The following is a 19,339-nucleotide window of genomic DNA, read 5'->3' as shown; positions in this document are numbered from 1 at the left end:
TTTCTTCATCTGTCAAGTGAAGATACTGGTTGGGTGCATTCAGGAGAGTACTTGGTATATTGTAAGCATGCAAATTTTGTAGTTGTTATCCAAAATACAGAACTTGGGGTCACAGTCCAAACTCCTGAATTAGGATCTCTGGAGTCTTGGCCACATTCAGTTTACCAAGGTCCATGGGTGATTTTGATATACTTTAGAGCAGTATTTCTCAACATATTTTTCATTATTGCCCCCTAAAAACGCATTTTAGACATTTTCCCCCTAACTGTTCCCTCCCCATGAAATTTTAGTACCATAGATGTATACTATTTATCTGCTTATATATTGGGCCTTTTGAAAATGACAAACCATTGTAATATCTAAGATTTTTCTACCCCAACCTTACCCTAAGGACCAATTTTAGCCCTCCTAATTGAGAACATGTGCTTTAAAATTATGACTTCTCAATCTTGGCTGCACGTTAGAATGAAGTAAGTGAAGTGAACTGAAGTCACTCAGTCGTGTCCGACTCTTTGTGACCCCATGGACTGTAGCCTACCAGGCTCCTCTGTCCATGGTATTTTTCCAGGCAATAGTACTAGAGTGGATTGCCATTTCCTTCTCCAGGGATCTTCCCGACCCAGGGATCGAACCCGGGTCTCCTGCATTGTAGACAGACGCTTTACTGTCTGAGCCACCAGGGAAGTCACCAGAATGAAGTAAAGAAGATTTTAAAAAATATTCATGCCTATGATACACCCCCAGTTAAATTAGAACCTTTGGGGATGGGACACGAATAAGATTGTCTTTTTAAAGATCCCTGGGTAATTCCAATATGCAGCCAGTACTGAGACCCACTGCTTTAGAGTTTGAGCTCTCCTTACAGGAGATTAAAATCTGGTTGGCAAAGTGAAAGTCACTCAGTCGTGTCTGACTCTTTGCAACCCCATGGACTATATAGGCCAGAATACTGCAGTGGGTAGCCGTTCCCTTCCCCAAGGGATCTTCCCAACCCAGGGATTGAACCCAGGTCTCCTGCATTACAGGAGGATTCTTTGCCAGCTGAGTCACCAGGGAAGCCCCTGGTTGGCAAAAAGGACCTACAAACATGAACATAAACAATACAGCAGTGAAGGGACCAGTGAGTGCTACAGGAGTTCAGAAAAGGAGAAACTAATACAGGGTGTTCTGAATAGGAGAAGCTTGGTGACCTATACTAAGAATGAGATCAGGATCTGGAAAAAGCAATGGAAGGGAAATTTCAAATGTGGAGAGAACATGGCCAAAGGTATAAAAAGGACATAGGGTGTTTAGGTGATATCATGGATTTAATGATGGCATCCCAAAAGATATATTCGCCTGGAATCTTTGAGCATGATTTTATTTTCATAAAGTGTATTTATAGGTATGACTGAGTTTAGAATCTCGAGATGAGATGATGCTGGATTAGAGTGGACCTAGAAGAGAAGCGCCGGAGAAGGCACTGGCGACCCACTCCAGTACTCTTGCCTGGAAATCCAGGGCGGAGGAGCCTGGTGGGCTGCAGTCCATGGGGTCGTGAAGAGTCAGACACGACTGAGTGACTTCACTTTCACTTTCCTGCATTGGAGAAGGAAATGGCAACCCACTCCAGTGTTCTTGCCTGGAGAATCCCAAGGACGGGGGAGCCTGGTGGGCTTCTATCTATGAGGTCGCGCAGAGTTGGACATGACTGCCGTGACTTAGCAGCAGCAGCAGCAGAAGAGAAGCGCACTAGGGGAAGGCCATGGAAAGACACAGGCAGAAGTTGGAAAGGGACATGTTTACAAGCCAAGGAACATGAGGGATTTTGCCGGCAACATTGAAAGCTGGAAGAAGCAATGAAGGATTCTCCAGTAAACTCTTAGTAGGAAACACAGCTCTGCTGAAACCTTGATTTGAAACTTCTTGCCTCCAAAAATGCAAGAGAACATATTTCTGTTGTTTTCAGCCACCTGGTTTGTAGCAATTTGTCACGGCAGCCCTAGGAAGCTAATATAGGGGACAATGAGGACAATCTGATAGAGTAAAGGAATTGTAGTAAGAATGGAAAATAAAATTGGAAATATAGGGTGGTTCCAAACAGGAAAGCCATTGTTTGCACAGTATACTGCCTGCAGTGAGAACAATTAGCGGTCTGGGGTAAGAAAGTGCAACCTGATAAAAAGCAATGTTATTTAAGAATTAATCTAGTAATCTACAGTTTAACCTACAGGGAGTAAATACAGTTAGGGAAAACACTTAAAATTATAATAAAATTAAGTAAGGAAGTAAGAAAGATCTGGATCAGTAAAATGGCTTTTGGAAAGAAAACTAAAGAAATACTTCATACAGTAAAGTTCACAGAAGAACCTGATCTGTATGGCAATAAAGAAGAGAAATGTTTCAAAAATGACTTTTAAGACTTGAATTTGAGTAAATGATGTATATTCCATCTAGAATCAAATGATACACTGATTTTTAGTAAGTTATTAAAATTTTTTTATTAGCAACTTCATTGAGGTATATTTTACATATAAAATTTACCTATTTCAAGTGATTTTTGAATCCAGTGATTTTTTAATAAATTCACTAAGTGGTGCAAGCATCACAATAAATCCTTTATAGAACATCCCCCTAGTAAGATCCCTCATTCTCATTTATAGTTAATCCTAGCTTGTGCTGCTGCTGCTGCGGCTGCTTAGTCACTTTAGTTGTGTCCGACTCTTTACGACCCTATGGACTGGAGCCTGCCAGGCTCCTCTGTCCATGGGATTCTCTAGGCAAGAGTACTAGAGTGGGTTGCCATGCCCTCCTCTAGGGGATCTTCCCAACCCAGGGATGGAACCCAGGTCTCCTGCATTGTTCAGTTCAGTTCAGTCGCTCAGTCGTGTCCGACTCTTTGCGACCCCATGAATCACAGCACGCCAGGCCTCCCTGTCCATCATCAACTCCTGGAGTTCACTCAGACTCACGTCCATCGAGTCAGTGATGCCATCCGGCCATCTCATCCTCGGTCATCCCCTTTCCCTCCTGCCCCCAACCCCTCCCAGCATCAGAGTCTTTTCCAGTGAGTCAACTCTTCACATGAGGTGGCCAGAGTACTGGAGTTTCAGCTTTAGCATCATTCCTTCCAAAGAAATCCCAGGGCTGATCTCCTTCAGAATGGACTGGTTGGATCTCCTTGCAATCCAAGGGACTCTCAAGAGTCTTCTCCAACACCGCAGTTCAAAAGCATCAATTCTTCGGCGCTCAGCCTTCTTCACAGTCCAATTCTCACATCCATACATGACCACTGGAAAAACCATAGCCTTGACTAGACGGACCTTAGTTGGCAAAGTAATGTCTCTGCCAAATTCAGACTGAAATAGAAGAAAGCAGGGAAAATGGCTAGACCATTCAGGTATGACCTAAATCAAATCCCTTATGATTATATAGTGGAAGTGAGAAATAGATTTAAGGGCCTAGATCTGATAGATAGAGTGCCTGATGAACTATGGAATGAGGTTTGTGACATTGTACAGGAGACAGGGATCAAGACCATCCCCATGGAAAAGAAATGCAAAAAAGCAAGTGGCTGTCTGGGGAGGCCTTACAAATAGCTGTGAAAAGAAGAGAAGTGAAAAGCTAAGGAAAAAAGGAAAGATATAAGCATCTGAATGCAGAGTTCCAAAGAATAGCAAGAAGAGATAAGAAAGCCTTCCTCAGCAATCAACACAAAGAAATAGAGGAAAACAACAGAATGGGAAAGACTAGAAATCTCTTCAAGAATATTAGAGATACCAAGGGAACATTTCATGCAAAGATGGGCTCGATAAAGGACAGAAATGGTATGGACTTGACAGAAGCAGAAGATATTAAGAAGAGATGGCAAGAATACACAGAAGAACTGTACAAAAAGGATCTTCACGACCCAGATAATCACGATGGTGTGATCACTCATCTAGAGCCAGACATCCTGGAATGTGAAGTCAAGTGGGCCTTAGAAAGCATCACTATGAACAAAGCTAGTGGAGGTGATGGAATTCCGGTAGAGCTATTTCAAATCCTGAAAGATGATACTGTGAAAGTGCTGCACTCAATATGCCAGCAAATTTGGAAAACTCAGCAGTGGCCACAGGACTGGAAAAGGCAGTTTTCATTCCAATCTCAAAGAAAGGCAATGCCAAGGAATGCTCAAACTACCATACAATTGCACTCATCTCACATGCTAGTAAAGTAATGCTCAAAACTCTCCAAGCCAGGCTTCAGCAATACATGAACCGTGAACTTCCTGATGTTCAAGCTGGTTTTAGGAAAGGCAGAGGAACCAGAGATCAAATTGCCAATATCTGCTGGATCATGGAAAAAGCAAGAGAGTTCCAGAAAAAACATCTATTTCTGCCTTCTTGACTATGCCAAAGCCTTTGACTGTGTGGATCATAATAACTGTGGAAAATTCTGAAAGAGATGGGAATACCAGACCACCTAACCTGCCTCTTGAGAAACCTGTATGCAGGTCAGGAAGCAACAGTTAGAACTGGACATGGAACAACACTGGTTCCAAATAGGAAAAGGAGAACGTCAAGGCTGTATATTGTCACCCTGCTTATTTAACTCCTGCATTGTAGGGAGAGTCTTTACTGCTGAGCCACCAGGGAAGCCTAATCCTAGCTAGTACCTCCAGCCAAATTTTACTTTCTTTCTCTATAAATTTAACCATTTTTGGGAAATTTTATAAAAATGGAGTTTCACAATATGTGGTCCCTGTCTGGCTTATTTAATTTTGTGTGATGTTTTTGAGGCTCATCAATTACCTGGTTCCTTTTTATTGCTGAATATCATTCCACTGTATGGAGAGAGCACCTTTTGTGTACCCATTCAATAGTTGATAGACATTTGGGTTGCTTCCAGTATGTGTTGGTATGAACATTCTGGTGCAGGTCTTTGTGTGGACAGGTACTCATTTCTCTTGGGTAGATATCTAACAGTAGAATTGTTGGGTTGTGTGGGAATTTTATATTTAACTTTTTAAGAAACTGACAAATTGTTTTCCAAGGTGGCTTTATCATTTACATTCTTATCTACCCTGGATGAGGGGTCTCATTTCTTCACATCCTGGCCGACATTTGTTATTGTCTGTCTTCTAACCATTCTAGTGGGTATAAAACGGTATCTCACTGCGGTTTTAATTTGCATTTTTCTGAGGAATAATGATGGTGAGGATCTCTTCATGTACCTACTAGCTATGTATATATCTTCTTTGGTGAACTCCCTGTTCATGTCTTTGCCCATTTGTTGATTGAGTTTTTTGTCTTATTGAGCTGTAAGAGCTCTCTATATAGCTCAAGTCCTTAATCTGATATGAAGTTTGCAAATGTTTCTCCTAGTCTGTTGCTTATCTTTTCATTTTTGTAATGATGTGTTTTGAAGTGCCACAAGTTTTTCATTTTTATGAGGTCTAGTTTGTTATTTTTTCTTGTATTGTGCACTATACTTTTGCTGTGATAGCTAAGAAATCTTTGCCTAACCCAAAAATCTTAAAGATTTTCTCCTAAATTTTCATCTAGTTACTGTTTTCACTTTTGCATTTAAATCTTTGACACATTTTGAGTTACTTTTTGTATGTGATGTGATATGAGGACCTAAGTTAAATTTTGCATTCAGTTGTCCAAACACCACTTAACTCAGTTGACAGTAAATACAATGGTTTATTTCTAGACTATCAGTTCTGTTCCATGTTCTGTGTCTGCATTTATGCCAGTACCACACTGTCTTGATAACTGCAGTTTTATGGTGAGGTGAGGTGAGGTGAAGTCGCTCAGTTGTGTCCGACTCTTTGCGACCCCATGGACTGTAACCTACTAGGCTTCTCTGTCCATGGGATTCTCCAGGCAAGAATACTGGAGTGGATTGCCATTTCCTTCTCCAGGGGATCTTCCTGACCCAGGGATCGAACCCGGGTCTCCCGCATTGGAGGCAGACGCTTTAACCTCTGAGCCACCAGGGAAGCCTTAGTTTTATGGAAAGTTTTTAAATTGAGAAGTCAAAATCCTACAAATTGTTCTTTTTCAAAATCATTTTGGTTATTCTAGATGTTTTATATTTTCATATAAATTTCTGCAACCAAATATCAATTTCTACAAAAAAAAATCCTGCTGAAACTTTGATTAAGAATTACAGTGAATCTATGGATCAATTTGGGGAGAAAAATCACCTTAGCAATACCGAGCCTTTCTTTCCATGGACCTGGACTATCTCTCCATTTATTTTTATTTTCTTCAGCAAAGTTTTAAAAATTTCCGTGTACAAGTCTTATATTTCTCTTGTTAAATTTATTCCTAAGTATTTTTTCTTGTGATGCTATTTTGAATAGGATTATATTAATTTTATTACTAAGTTGTTCATTTATACATGTAGAAATGTATTATTCCACCTACTGCCTAATAAATACTTTTTAAATTAATGGATTGACATGTGAATGAGCAAAAGGAAAATTTTTAGCCTAAGAGAACGATGTAAGCTTAAAGATATATTTATACAACAGATGGCTGGATGGCATCACGGACTCGATGGACGTGAGTCTGGGTCAACTCCGGGAGACGGTGATGGACAGGGAGGCCTGGCGTGCTGCGATTCATGGGGTCGCAAAGAGTCGGACACGACTGAGCGACTGAACTGAACTGAACTGAAACTTGATATTTCAATTTAATATTTGTGAAGGTCCATAATGTATACGTTTTATGGCAGAGTCTATAATATCTACTTCATGCAGTGGTAGTGAAGGTTGAAATTGATAAATAGCGTATGTAAAGTTCCTGGCATACCTACAGACTTCAAATGCTCAAGGGCTGGTATTCAGAAGGGAAATGTGCTCAGAAGTGAAGTTGGCTTAGTGCTCATGTTTTTTGTCAATCTGGGGGTTCACTGGGGTTGTCAGGGCTGTCCCTTACAAATACTGAGGCTCTCCTAACTACATTTTTTTCTCAGTTGGATCTTTCTCCTGCTGCTTCTTTACTCTCAGTCTTCCTTTCCGTTCTCTCCACTTGTCAATTTGAATGGTAATTGTTAATATTTGTTAATACTTCTCAGAAGAGCTTTTAGATCTAAGTTGATGCATTTCTCTATTATAGAGTTTTCTATTGCCTTAGCTGGAACAGCATCGATTTTTTTTAATCTTGCACTTTTTTTTAAAATAAGTGAGGTGTGATTTATTTATTTGGCTGCACTAAATCTTGATTGCAGCACGGGGGATCTTTGATCTTCATTGTGGCATGCAGAATCTTTTAGCATGCAAACTCTTAGTTTTGGCATATGGAATCTAGTTCCCTGACCAAGGTCAAACCCAATCCCCCTGCATTGGGAACACAGAGTCTTAGCCACTGGACCATCAGGGAAGTCCCCATCTTGTACTCTTTTTGGATGAGAGAGACTCTATTCATTTATGCCTTCATGCATTCATTCATCATTTTCCATTTATGGAATGATTACTATCTGGTATGTTCTGTGCTAGCTGAAAAGTGATTCCACAGAAACAAATGGACAGGATAAATCTTTTGCAATTTACTGAATAGAAAAGACTGAGTCTTTCCGGACTAGAGGAAGAAACACTGCTGGTGGCCTCAGAAAATATTGCTCAGATCAGGACAAACCAAAGCCATGCAATAGTCTGCTGCTTCATTAAGTTCCCTCCTACACAACTGAGCGACTTCACCTTCACCTTCACCTGGGTTAGGAATTTTTTTTTAAAGTTATAGCATCTGGCTGATGTTTCTGCTCAAAGGGACCTTTAGGTGATGCACAAAATTGTAGAATCCAGTAACTGGTTTTTTTTTTTTTGTTGTTTGTTTGTTTTTTAAGATTTCTTCTTCAAATTTAAGATCTTCCACTAAGCCTGAGATCTTTCACTAAGGAACTGTGTGACATTGGGAACGTCACTTCACTTCCCTGTACTGACAGGTCAGGCTACGTGATCTCAGAGGACTTTTCCAACTCTAGATTCTGTTTTCCAATTTTTCTTAAGTCCTTGAACTATGAGTTTGTGAGTGGTGGAGAAGCAAGGGAGGGAACAAGGAAGTCTTTTCCAGATGCCTTCGTGTTTTCAGGATACGGGTCATCCAAATAAACAAGTGACTGAAGAATAAATGACTTCACTTGTTGGAGATATGGGATAAGGAACTGGGCAGGCTTGGCTCTATCCCTTTTCTCCTCTTTTACTTTTGATGCTGGAAGCATCATTTCCGGTTGGCTTTTCAATGTCTGAAGTTTGTTTTACAAGGTAGGTTCCCACATAGGGAGGCTTGTGGTTCTCCACTTTTGCATTTGACTTGATGGATAAATCTGTCTAATTCAGGGGTTCAGCATTAGAATGTCCATTGTCCCTCACCTAGTCTTTACCAGTTATGACGATTGTGGTGGTGGTAATGATGATGATTGTAATATAATACAGGTGATATGTTGTTCTTCATTGACCTGATATCTTTTGATTCAGAACTCAAATGAGGGGACTTTTCTCGTGGTCCAGTGGTTGAGACATTGCCTTCCAGTGCTGGGGATGCAGGTTCAATCCCTGGTCAGGGAGGTGAGATCCCACATGCCTCGTGGCAAAAAAAAATTAGATATGAGACAGAAGCAATATTGTGACAAATTCAATAAATACTTTAAAATGGCCCACCTTTAAAAAAAAAAAAACCCTCAAACTAGAAAAACAGTGCTATTTATCAGACCTTTACAAGTTTCAACCCATGTCCTTATCACTAATTATCTGATGAGATTTAATAAAGAAAACAGCAGAGAGATGGCCTAAAGTTGCTCAAGAAATATTTTGCAAAGCCTTTGGAGGTGAAGATTACCAGGTACACAGACTTTGGAAAAGGAACTCAAGTGGCCAGTTTAGAATATTAGAGGAGCTTAGCAAATGTGAATTGAGTGACTGCTCTCTTTTATACTTTAACATTAGTGGCTCCTCTCCCAGAACAGAATGGAAGTATTTCTGGAGTCAGTCAATCACTGCTGTCAGGATACAAGTGATTCAGGTACTTTTAGCCATTACCCAAAGATATGAACAATGCATTTGTAGTTTATCCTCAATTTATACTTTTAATTCCTATATTCTGTTTCATAGAAATAAATTATATTCGGTTAGAGAAGAAAGGACTTCCCTTGTAGTTCAGACAGTAAAGAATCTGCCTGCAATGCAGGAGACCTGGGTTCGATCCCTGGGTTGGGAAGATCCCCTGGAGGAAGGCATGGCAACCCACTCCAGTATTCTTGCCTGGAGAATCCCCATGAACAGAGGAGCCTGGCGAGCTACAGTCCACGGGGTCGCAAAGAGTTGGACGCTTTCCAGCTGCTTGCTGTACCTCTCAAGATTAACAGCCTATCTTGAATTCAGTGGATTCAACTTCCAACCACAAAACCTTTTCTTCCTACTACGAAATGTTACCTCAGGTAAAGGTAACATCGATCTCATGAGTTATTCGTCTTCGTCTGTGGGATGCTCATCTGCTGCTCCATCTTCCTCTCTGGGACCCAGTCCTGGGAGCTTTCTCAGAGTGCCTTCTGCCTATATTCCTTCTCTGTTCTTACTGTCAGTCCCTGGTACCACCACTGCTTATGCCTCACCCTGGCGATAGTGATGGCCTCCTATCTACCTTCTCCACTCCATTCCAAACATTATGACAAAGTTTTCAGAGTAGTCTTGCTAAAATAAAAATTTAATAATATCACGCCAGTAATCAAACATATTCAGTGTCTTCAACACCTATAGAAGCGAGTTTAAAGTTGGTTGATGGTATATTTAAAGAGACGTGCTCAGGAATTCCTGGTGGTCCAGTGGTTAGGACTTGGTACTTTCATTGCCGAGACCTGAAGTTCAATTCCTGGTTGGAGAAATAGATCCTGCAAGTCATGTGGCATGGCCAAAAAAAGGTAAAGAAGCCCTTCTCATTCTGATTACTGTTTGTCTTTCAGCTTTATTTCGCTCCATCCCTCCTTCTTCATAAAGCCTAGACTTTGTTTTCACCCAGGTTCGCCTCTCTCCAGGGACTACTACATGCCTCTCTCTCTGTCTGTGTGGACAGTTACTACTGCAGGTGCGGCTTTTCCTCCATCACTGCCTTTTGTGTGACCTTACTCAAATACCACTACCTGCAAGTCTTCTTCCATCACCATATCTGGAATCGTATTTTCCCCTTGTGGAACTTCTGAGTACCCTGCCCTTTCACCCCAGGAACTTCATTCCCATAAACTCCAAGCAAATGGGCTTCCAGCTGGGAGCAGCTGCCTGAGGACCTTCTACTTGCTCCTGAAACCTGGGCAGACTTTGAGAGCCAGAACTTTTTATTTCCCAGTAGTAGGCCTCAACGAATGAATTGAATCAAGCTAAAGGATGCTGCCATCTATGGGGTCGCACAGAGTCGGACACGACTGAAGCGACTTAGCAGTAGCAGTAGCAAAGGACAAAAACCTAGGTATCTTCGTCCCTCAGTTAGGATAACTGAGGCATCTTCTATACTGTGTTCCAGACTTCCCCCAAAGGATTGAGTCCCAGCTGCTCACAGCAGGAATGTGCTCAATAATGCACCTTTTATTGCTGGCTGCCTTGCTTCCTTGCCTAACTTCCCTCCTGCCCTGCTGGTGCTTTCTGTGACCTCCCAGATAAACCATTTTCATGCACATTCTAGTCTCAGGCTTGGCCTTTGGTGGAACCCAACATAATACTCTGTCTGTGCTCTCATAGCCGGCTGCTTAGGCTGTTCCTGTTATAACTTCCCTTACTTTGGGAAATATTCATTCAGGAATCTCTCTTGATCCTTGAGGTCAGGAACAGCATTTCCTTCCCATGTTCCTTTTAACACCTATCATTATCTCTTACTTAGGCACTCAACAACTAAAAGTAGGCACTCAACAACTAAAAGTTGACTGAAAGCATTAAATTTGCATTACAGAATGTAAAAGAAAGAAAAGGTTAACATTTCAATTACTTATCAGTAACTTTATAGCAGATCGATGACCATTTCCTACTTCAGAAGCTTTGTCCTAACAAACGGAACAAATTATTTGTAGCTTTCATTTCACACTATTCAAGATACCTGGTATTGAGAATCATATTTCCTGCATTTATCTGTCCTGTTTCACCCCCTGACATCTAAGCTCAGTGAAGATAGGCCTTTGATTAATGCTTCTTTACAGTACCAGCCATACCTAGCTTGACATCCTGCACACGGTATGTACTCAACTCCAAAAATATTTTAAAATAAGATTATGAGTTATAAAGCATGTAAGTGTGCTTTAAAATGGTTTATGGTTTAACACAGTTTATATTTTAATAATCATCTTTATGAAACAGGAGGGAAACGGGCAGAACACAACCTCTAAAAAATGGCATTAGCTCTTGAGGCTATGACATATACCGGTTAGAACCAACTAGGTCCAAGATGGCAGAAGATTAAACTTCCAGTAAACTTGAACCTCATTATGTTATTGTTGCTGTCATGTCCAACTCTTGCGACTCCATGGACTGTAGCCTGTCAGGCTCCTCTGTCCATAGGATTTTGCAGGCAAGAATACTGAAGTTGCCATTTCCTTCTTCAGGGGATCTTCCTAACCCAAGGATCAAACCTGAGTCTCTTTAAGTCACTTGTATTGGCCAGCAGGTTCTTTACCACTAACACCACCTGAACTCATTAGTCTATGAAATTACTTAGCTCATAAAAACTAATTGGCCACCTGATGCATAGAGCCTACTCATTGGAAAAGAGCTTGATGCTGGGAAAGATTAAGGACAAAAGGAGAAGGGCGAGGGGACAGAGAATGAGATGGTTGGATGGCATCACTGACTCAATGGACATGAATTTGAGCCAGCTCTGGGAAGCAGTGAAGGACAGTGAAGCCTGGTGTGCTGCAGACCACGGGGTTGAAGAGTCAGACAAGACTGAGCAACTGAACAATAACCACCATGTTTCAGGGCTTCTTGCCTTCGGAGAGGGCCCACACTCTTTCTATGAAGTGTGTTTCTCCTTTGGCTGTTTTTACTTTCCCAGGCGACCCCATGCCCTGGGGCTGCTCTTGGCTTTTGAGACATTCTTTCTATGGAATGTGTATCTCTCTAAATACCTATCACTTTGTCTCTCACTGAATTCTTTCTGCAATGAGACAACAAGTACCTGAACTTCATTGAGTGTGTCATCTAAAAAACAGTGTGTTCAAGTCCCAACCTGGGTTCTGGCTGAGTTCAAGTCCCAGTTTGGGTTTTGGCTGGGTTCAAGTCCTGACCTGTGGGTTCAAGTCTCATCTGAGTTGTGCAGTTGCATGTATATTAGTTATTTTTATGCCTACTATATAAAAGTGGTAACCCAGCAGAGTTCTATCATATTACTTATACAAATTTTAAGTTGAAAGCGTCCAAATGAATGGGATTTATTGTGTATGAAATTACTTAATTTTTGAAATCAGAATCTTGTGGAATTAGTCTGAATATCCTAATTTTGTGGGTTTTACCCATCAGTTTCTCTTTTTACCATCACCTCTAATGCAGCATTTATTCACATTAGCTCTCTCTGTTCACTCCAAAGAGGCAGTATAAAGATCTTGTAACTTTTCCTGCAGCCAGAAAATCTAATTCACCATAATAGACACAGCTGTGTGTGTTCCCTAGGCTGCTGTAGACATAACCCTTTAAAACTTAGCTTAGTTAAAGAAAATAGCACAAAACAATAGGGAGAAATTCAGTGTTGTAGGGCCTGGACCCAGTCATTTCTTTCTTATAAAGTGACTTTGTTTTTGGTATTTTAGCTTTATTTGAATCATAAGCATGTCTTGCTGCTGCTGCTGCTGAAGTCTCTTCAGTCGTGTCCGACTCTGTGCGACTCCATAGACGGCAGCCCACCAGGCTCCTCCGTCCATGGGATTTTCCAGGCAAGAGTACTGGAGTGGGGTGCCATTGCCTTCTCCAGAAGCATGTCTTAGGAGGTCTTAATTTTACTAGGCGCTGTCTCTTAGGAAATAGTTTTAGGCATTTTTCTGCCAGTGGCATTTGCAGCCAAGAAGGGACAAATTAAAGGTCAGTCAGTACTCACTTCACTTCCTTGGACCATCCATAAATCTGCATGATTTTACATGTGGAGATAAAAGTCAAACACTTTTGAATAGATCATTCTGGTGGATGTGGGCTGAAGACTTGTGGATGTAGTTGTGGTTCAGAAGCAATTACTCTGTGAAAATGAATGCAGATACAATGCAGATGTATATAAAGGAAAAACATTCTGCATGAAACTGCAATCATAAGTTCTGGCATTCTTTTTTAATGTAAACTAAATTTTAGATTAAATAAATTTGCACTCTGTAAGATTTCAAAATTCTTGTTAAGAAACGATGGAACACATAGCTTGTCAGGGTGTATTTAGCAGTTGCTTTGAATGACTGTCTCTTTTGAAAAATATTGCAAGTAGGAGTAAGGTACACAGGCAAAAGAGATATGCCAACAGGGAGGGAACTGCAATCCACATATTACATTGTTACATTCAAGACTGCCTACAAAATCTGAAGCTTGATGCAGACAGAAAATGAAGAACCCTTTGTTCACAATTTATTCAATATTTCAAGACAGCGACTGCAGAGCTTTGAAACAAGTTGAGGGAGGAGGGCCTGTGCGACTGCACGGGTGTCATGTCCATGAGCCTGGTCCTAGGTGCCCTCCATTCACTGAGATTCTACAAGGCCTCGTTTTTATCGGGTTTTGACCAAATGAAGTGTCCCTGGACACATTTAGAAATCTAAAGCACCACCTAGCCTAGAGAAGGGCTATGTTAAACATGGTTCTCTAATTTCTTAATACTGTATATTAGAATACCTATACACACCGCAGTGGGAAACGTCAGAGATTTGTTGGCTAGGGGTGGCTCTTAATAGAACTGTAATAATTAATCCTAGATGGATATTTCTCATTCCTTCTTATTTGATTGTCAATTGTTAAAAGCCAAGATCTCAATCTTGGAATCCTGAGATTTTATGCAATTATCTACCTCCTCTGTGCTAGGGAATAAGGGAGAAATAGCAAGTACACCCCTGTTGTTATCTCGCTAAGGCCTTTCCAATAATCCCTCCCAGATCTCCCTTGCGGGAACTGAGTCTTTGCACCTCTAGGCAGTGAGCTGGGGACCTTGGTATTCTTTACTCCCCCTGCCCGAAACTCCACTCCTCTCCTTATCTTGGAGGCCACTTTTATCTTGACGCTATCCTTGACTTGTATTACTTTGTTCTTCCTTAGAGTAGAGTGATGGAATAGGAAAACTTACATTTTCTCTTGGAATTAGAATAAAGATACAGTGAGTATATGACCCACCTCTACTGTTTATTCGTTTTTGCATTCCTAAACCAGTGAATTCCATGTCTCTACTAAGCCACAAATAATTTGAGAACAACATGTATTAGTAATCCTGAAAAATTCAAAGAATAGTTCTATAGGAGTATCTCCAAATTTGATTAGAATTCTTTCTCACTGACATTATATTTCTTCCAAGTCCTAAAAACATATATGCTATATGAATTAACTTTATTGTAAATGTTCTAGTTAATGCCTTTAAGCAGCATTGGTTGTTGACAAACCACGACATTCAACTGAATTTTTAACCAAGTTTTTACACTGAGCAAAGCAAACTTCCAAACACATTGTGATCCTTGTTATCAAGAACAGTTAGGAAAAAGTTATGAAAATGGCATATTGGAGTTAAGTTAGATTTTAATATCTGTTAAATGGAAACAGTCCTATCCTCTTATTTATTTTAAAAGGAAAATGATAATTTTTTATTTTTAAAATGGGAAATTTAATAAGAAAATGATATGACTTCAAGTAATACTGTATATTTTAGTTTTTAGGATTCATGACCTTTTAAGACCCCATTATTTTTGTTTATTTTTAAGTTTTTACTGAAGTATACATAATTTGGTAACCATACTTTTTTTCCCATGTCTGTGGACTTATTTCTGTTTTGTAAATGAACTCATTTGTATCATTTTTTTTTTTTTGGATTCTACATAAACCCCATTATTTTTTAATGAACTAGAATTTTCTATTGTTATATTTCCATGGAATTTGTTATATTTTTTTACAATTTTTTCCAAGTTATTTAATTGATATTTCTATTCAAAAATTGGTAAGACATATTGAATATAGATGAGACATGCCAAAAGGGTTGGTTTATCAAAATCACCTGTTCTATATATACAGCTTTGATGTACTCCTTTGACAATTTAGAACCAGTCCATTTTTTCTAACTGTTGCTTCTTGACTTGCAGATAGGTTTCTCAGGAGGCAGGTAAGGTAGTGTGGTATTCCCATCTCTTTAAGTTTTCCATAGTTTGTTATGATCCACACAGTCAAAAGCTTTAGCATAGTCAATGAAGCAGAGTAGATGTTTTTTTTTGTAATTCCTTTGCTTTTTCAATAATCCAACTGATGTTGGCAATTTGATCTCTGGTTCCTCTGCCTTTTCTAAATCCAGCTTGTACATTTAGAAGTTCTTGGTTCATGTATGTTTGAGGCCTAGCGTAAAGGATTTTGAGCATTACCTTGCTAGCATGTAAAATGAGTATAATTGTGCGGCAGTTTGAACTTTCTTTGACATTGCCCTTCTTTGGAATTGGAATGAAAACTTATCTGTGGCCACTGCTGTTTTCCAAATTTGCTAGCATATTGACTGTAGCACTTTAACAGCATCATCTTTTAGAATTTGAAATAGGTCAGCTGGAATTCCATCACCTCCACTAGCTTTGTAGTAATACTTCTAAGGCCCACTTGACTTCACACTCCAGGATGTCTTGCTTTAGGTGAATGATCACACCATCATGGTTATTTGGATCTTTAAGAACTTTTGTGTACAGTTCTGTGTGTTCTTGCCACCTCTTGTTAATAGCTTCTGCTTCTGTTAGGTCCACACCGTTTCTACACTTTATTGTGCCCATCTTTGCATGAAATATTCCCTTGGTATCTCTAATTTTCTTGAAGAGATCTCTAGTCTTTTCCATTTTACTGTTTTCCTCTATTTCTTTGCATTGTTCAAGTTGGACTCAAGATTGCCAGAGAGAAATGTCAATAACTTCAGATATGCCGATGACACCACCCTAATGACAGAAAGCAAAGAGAAACTAAAAAGCCTCTTGATGAAGGTGAAAGAGGAAAGTGAAAAAGCTGGCTTGAAACTCAACATTCAAAAAACGAAGATCATGACATCTGGTCCCATCACTTCACGGCAAATAGATAGGAAAACAATGGAAACAGTGACAGAATTTATCTTCTTGGGCTCCAAAATCACTGAGGATGGTGACCGCAGACCTGAAATTAAAAGACACTTACTGTTTGAAAGAAAAGCTGTGACAAACCTAGACAGTATATTAAAAAGCAGAGACATCACTTTAGTGACAAAGGTCCATCTAGTCAAAGCTGTGATTTTTCCAGTAGTCATGTATGAATGTAAGTGTTGGACCATAAAGAAGACTGAGTGCCGAAGAACTGATGCTTTTGAAGTGTGTTTTTGGAGAAGACTCTTGACAGTCCCTTGGACTGCAAGGAGATCAAACCAGTCAATCTTAAAGGAAATGAACTCTGAATATTCATTGGAGGACTGATGCTGAAGCTTCAATACATTGGCCATCTGATGTGAAGAGCTAGCTCATTGGAAAAGACCCTGATGCTGGGAAAGATTGAAGGCAGAAGGAGGAGGAGACAACAGAGGATGAGATGGTTGAATGGCATCACCAAGTCAGTGGACATGAGTTGAGCAAACTCTGGGCGATAATGAAGGACAGGGAAGCCTGGCATGCTGCAGTCCATGGGGTTGCGAAGAGTCTGACACGACAGAACAACTAAAAAACAACAACTTTTTCTATAGGTGTGAATCTATACTAAGCACAATTTTCAATCAGTTACTAGTAGGTTAATGATACTGGCTCCTCCATAGGATTTATGGATTTTACTTAATATATTTAAACACAATGTATTGTGGGGCTTTTCTGTTTGTTTTTTGGCCTTGCTGGGCATTGTTATATGGAATCTTGGTTCCCTGACCAGGGACTGAACCTCTGCCCCCTGCAGTGGAAGTACTGGACTGCCAGGAAATTCCCACAAATGTGTTTTTAGAACTTCATTGTATTATAATCAATATACAAGAAAATGAGCATATTTAAATTTTACAGATCTGTAAATTAACATATTTAGGTACCTTTGAAAGCATCACCACTATCAAGATAGTGAATATATCAGCCCCTTCCAAAAGTTTCCTTGTGTCCATTTGAAATCCTTCCCTCCGAAATCTCCTCAGGATACCTTTTCCAGCATTTGTAGGCAACCACTGATCTGCTGTTACTGTAGATTAGTTCAGTTCAGTTGCTCATTCATGTCCAAATCATTGTGATCCTATGGACTGCAGCACGCCAGGCCTCCCTGTCCATCACCAACTCCCGGAGTTTACTCAAACTCATGTCCATTGAGTCAGTGATGCCATCCAACCATCTCATCCTCTGTCGTCCCCTTCTCCTCTGCCTTCAGTCTTTCCCAGCATCAAGATCTTTTCCAGTGAGTCAGCTCTTCACATCAGGTGGCCAAAGTATTGGAGTTTCAGCTTCAACATCAGTCCTTCCAATGAATATTCAGGACTACTTTTCTTTAGGATGGACTGGTTGGCTCTTCTTGCTGTCCAAGGGAATCTCAAGCATCTTCTCCAACATCAAAGTCCAAAAGCATCAATTCTTTGGTGCTCAGCTTTCTTGATTGTCCAACTCTCACATCCGTACATGACCACTGGAAAAACCACAGCTTTGGCTAGACAGACCTTTGTTGACAAAGTAATGTCTCTGCTTTTTAATATGCTGTCTAGGTTGGTCATAACTTTCCTTCCAAGGAGTAAGCGTCTTTTAATTTCATGGCTGCAGTCACCATCTGCAGTGATTTTGGAGCCCCCCAAAATAAAGTCTGTCACTGTTTCCTCATCTATTTGCTATGAAGTGATGGGACCAGATGCCATGATCTTAGTTTTCTGAATGCTGAGCTTTAAGCCAACTTTTCACTGTCCTCTTTTACTTTCATCAAGAGGCTCTTTAGTTCTTCTTTGCTTTCTGCCACAAAGATGGTGTCATCTGCATATCTGAGGTTATTGATATTTCTCCCGGCAATCTTGATTCCAGCTTGTGCTTCATCCAGCCCAGTGTTTCTCATGATGTACTCTGCATATACGTTAAATAAGCAGGGTGACAACATACAGCCTTGACATACTCCTTTCCCAATGTGGAACAAGTCTGTTGTTCCATGTCCAGTTCTAACTGTTGCTTCATGACCTGCATACAGGTCAGGTGGATTAGTTAGCATTTTATAATCTTTTTTTTAAATTGTTTCTTCAACTTGTTTTACTCATCATGATTATCTTGAAGTTATTAATGTTGTTGCCTGTTGTTTTCAATAGTTCAGTTCATCTTTATTGCTGAGAATTATTCTATTGTATAAGAATACCGTATTCTATTCATTCATTCACCTTTAAATGATTTATCTTCCTGTCTTTATTCTCTTCTCTAGGTAAACTTTGCTTCAGTCTTGCCTCTGGGGAGGTCTCACAGTATCACAGGAGTTTTGTTGTCAGCACGTGTCTCTTGTTAGCTGGGTGAATGTGACCGGCATGAGTTTCCTTCCAGGGTTGCAGTTTCCTTGTCTGAAAAATAAGCATAGTAATATGTAGGATTGTTGTAAGGCTTATCATATAAAGCACACAGAATGAAATCTGCCACAAATTAGTGCTATTTGGGTGGCAGTTGTGGGCTTCACTGGTGTCTCAGATGGTAAGAAATCCACCTGCGATTACAGGAGATACAGGTTCGATCTCTGGGTCGGATAGATCCCGTGGCGAAGGTAATGGCTTCTCCAGTATTCTTTCCTGGAGAATGCCATGGACAGAGGAGCCTGGTGCAATACAGTCCATGGGGTCACAAAAAGTCAGACATGACTAAGCAACTAACACTATTATTATTACTATTGCTATTATTAATATGATTAATTATATACGACATGATTGATGGATCTTTTCAGTTCAGTTCAGTCGCTCAGTCGTGTCCGACTCTTTGAGACCCCATGAGTCACAGCATGCCAGGCCTCCCTGTCCATCATCAACTCCTGGAGTTCACTCAGACTCATGTACATCGAGTTGGTGATCCCATCCGACCATCTTATCTCTGTCGTCGCCTTTTCCTCCTGCCCTCAATCCCTCCCAGCATCAGAGTCTTTTCCAATCAGTCAACTCTTCGCATGAGGTGGCCAAAGTATTGGAGTTTCAGCTTTAGCATCAGTCCTTCCAATGAACACCCAGGACTGATCTCCTTTAGAATGGACTGGTTGGATCTC

Source organism: Capricornis sumatraensis, chromosome 1, assembly GCF_032405125.1.
Source record: "Capricornis sumatraensis isolate serow.1 chromosome 1, serow.2, whole genome shotgun sequence".
NCBI lineage: Eukaryota > Metazoa > Chordata > Mammalia > Artiodactyla > Bovidae > Capricornis > Capricornis sumatraensis.
Note: the sequence above shows the minus strand (reverse complement) of the source record.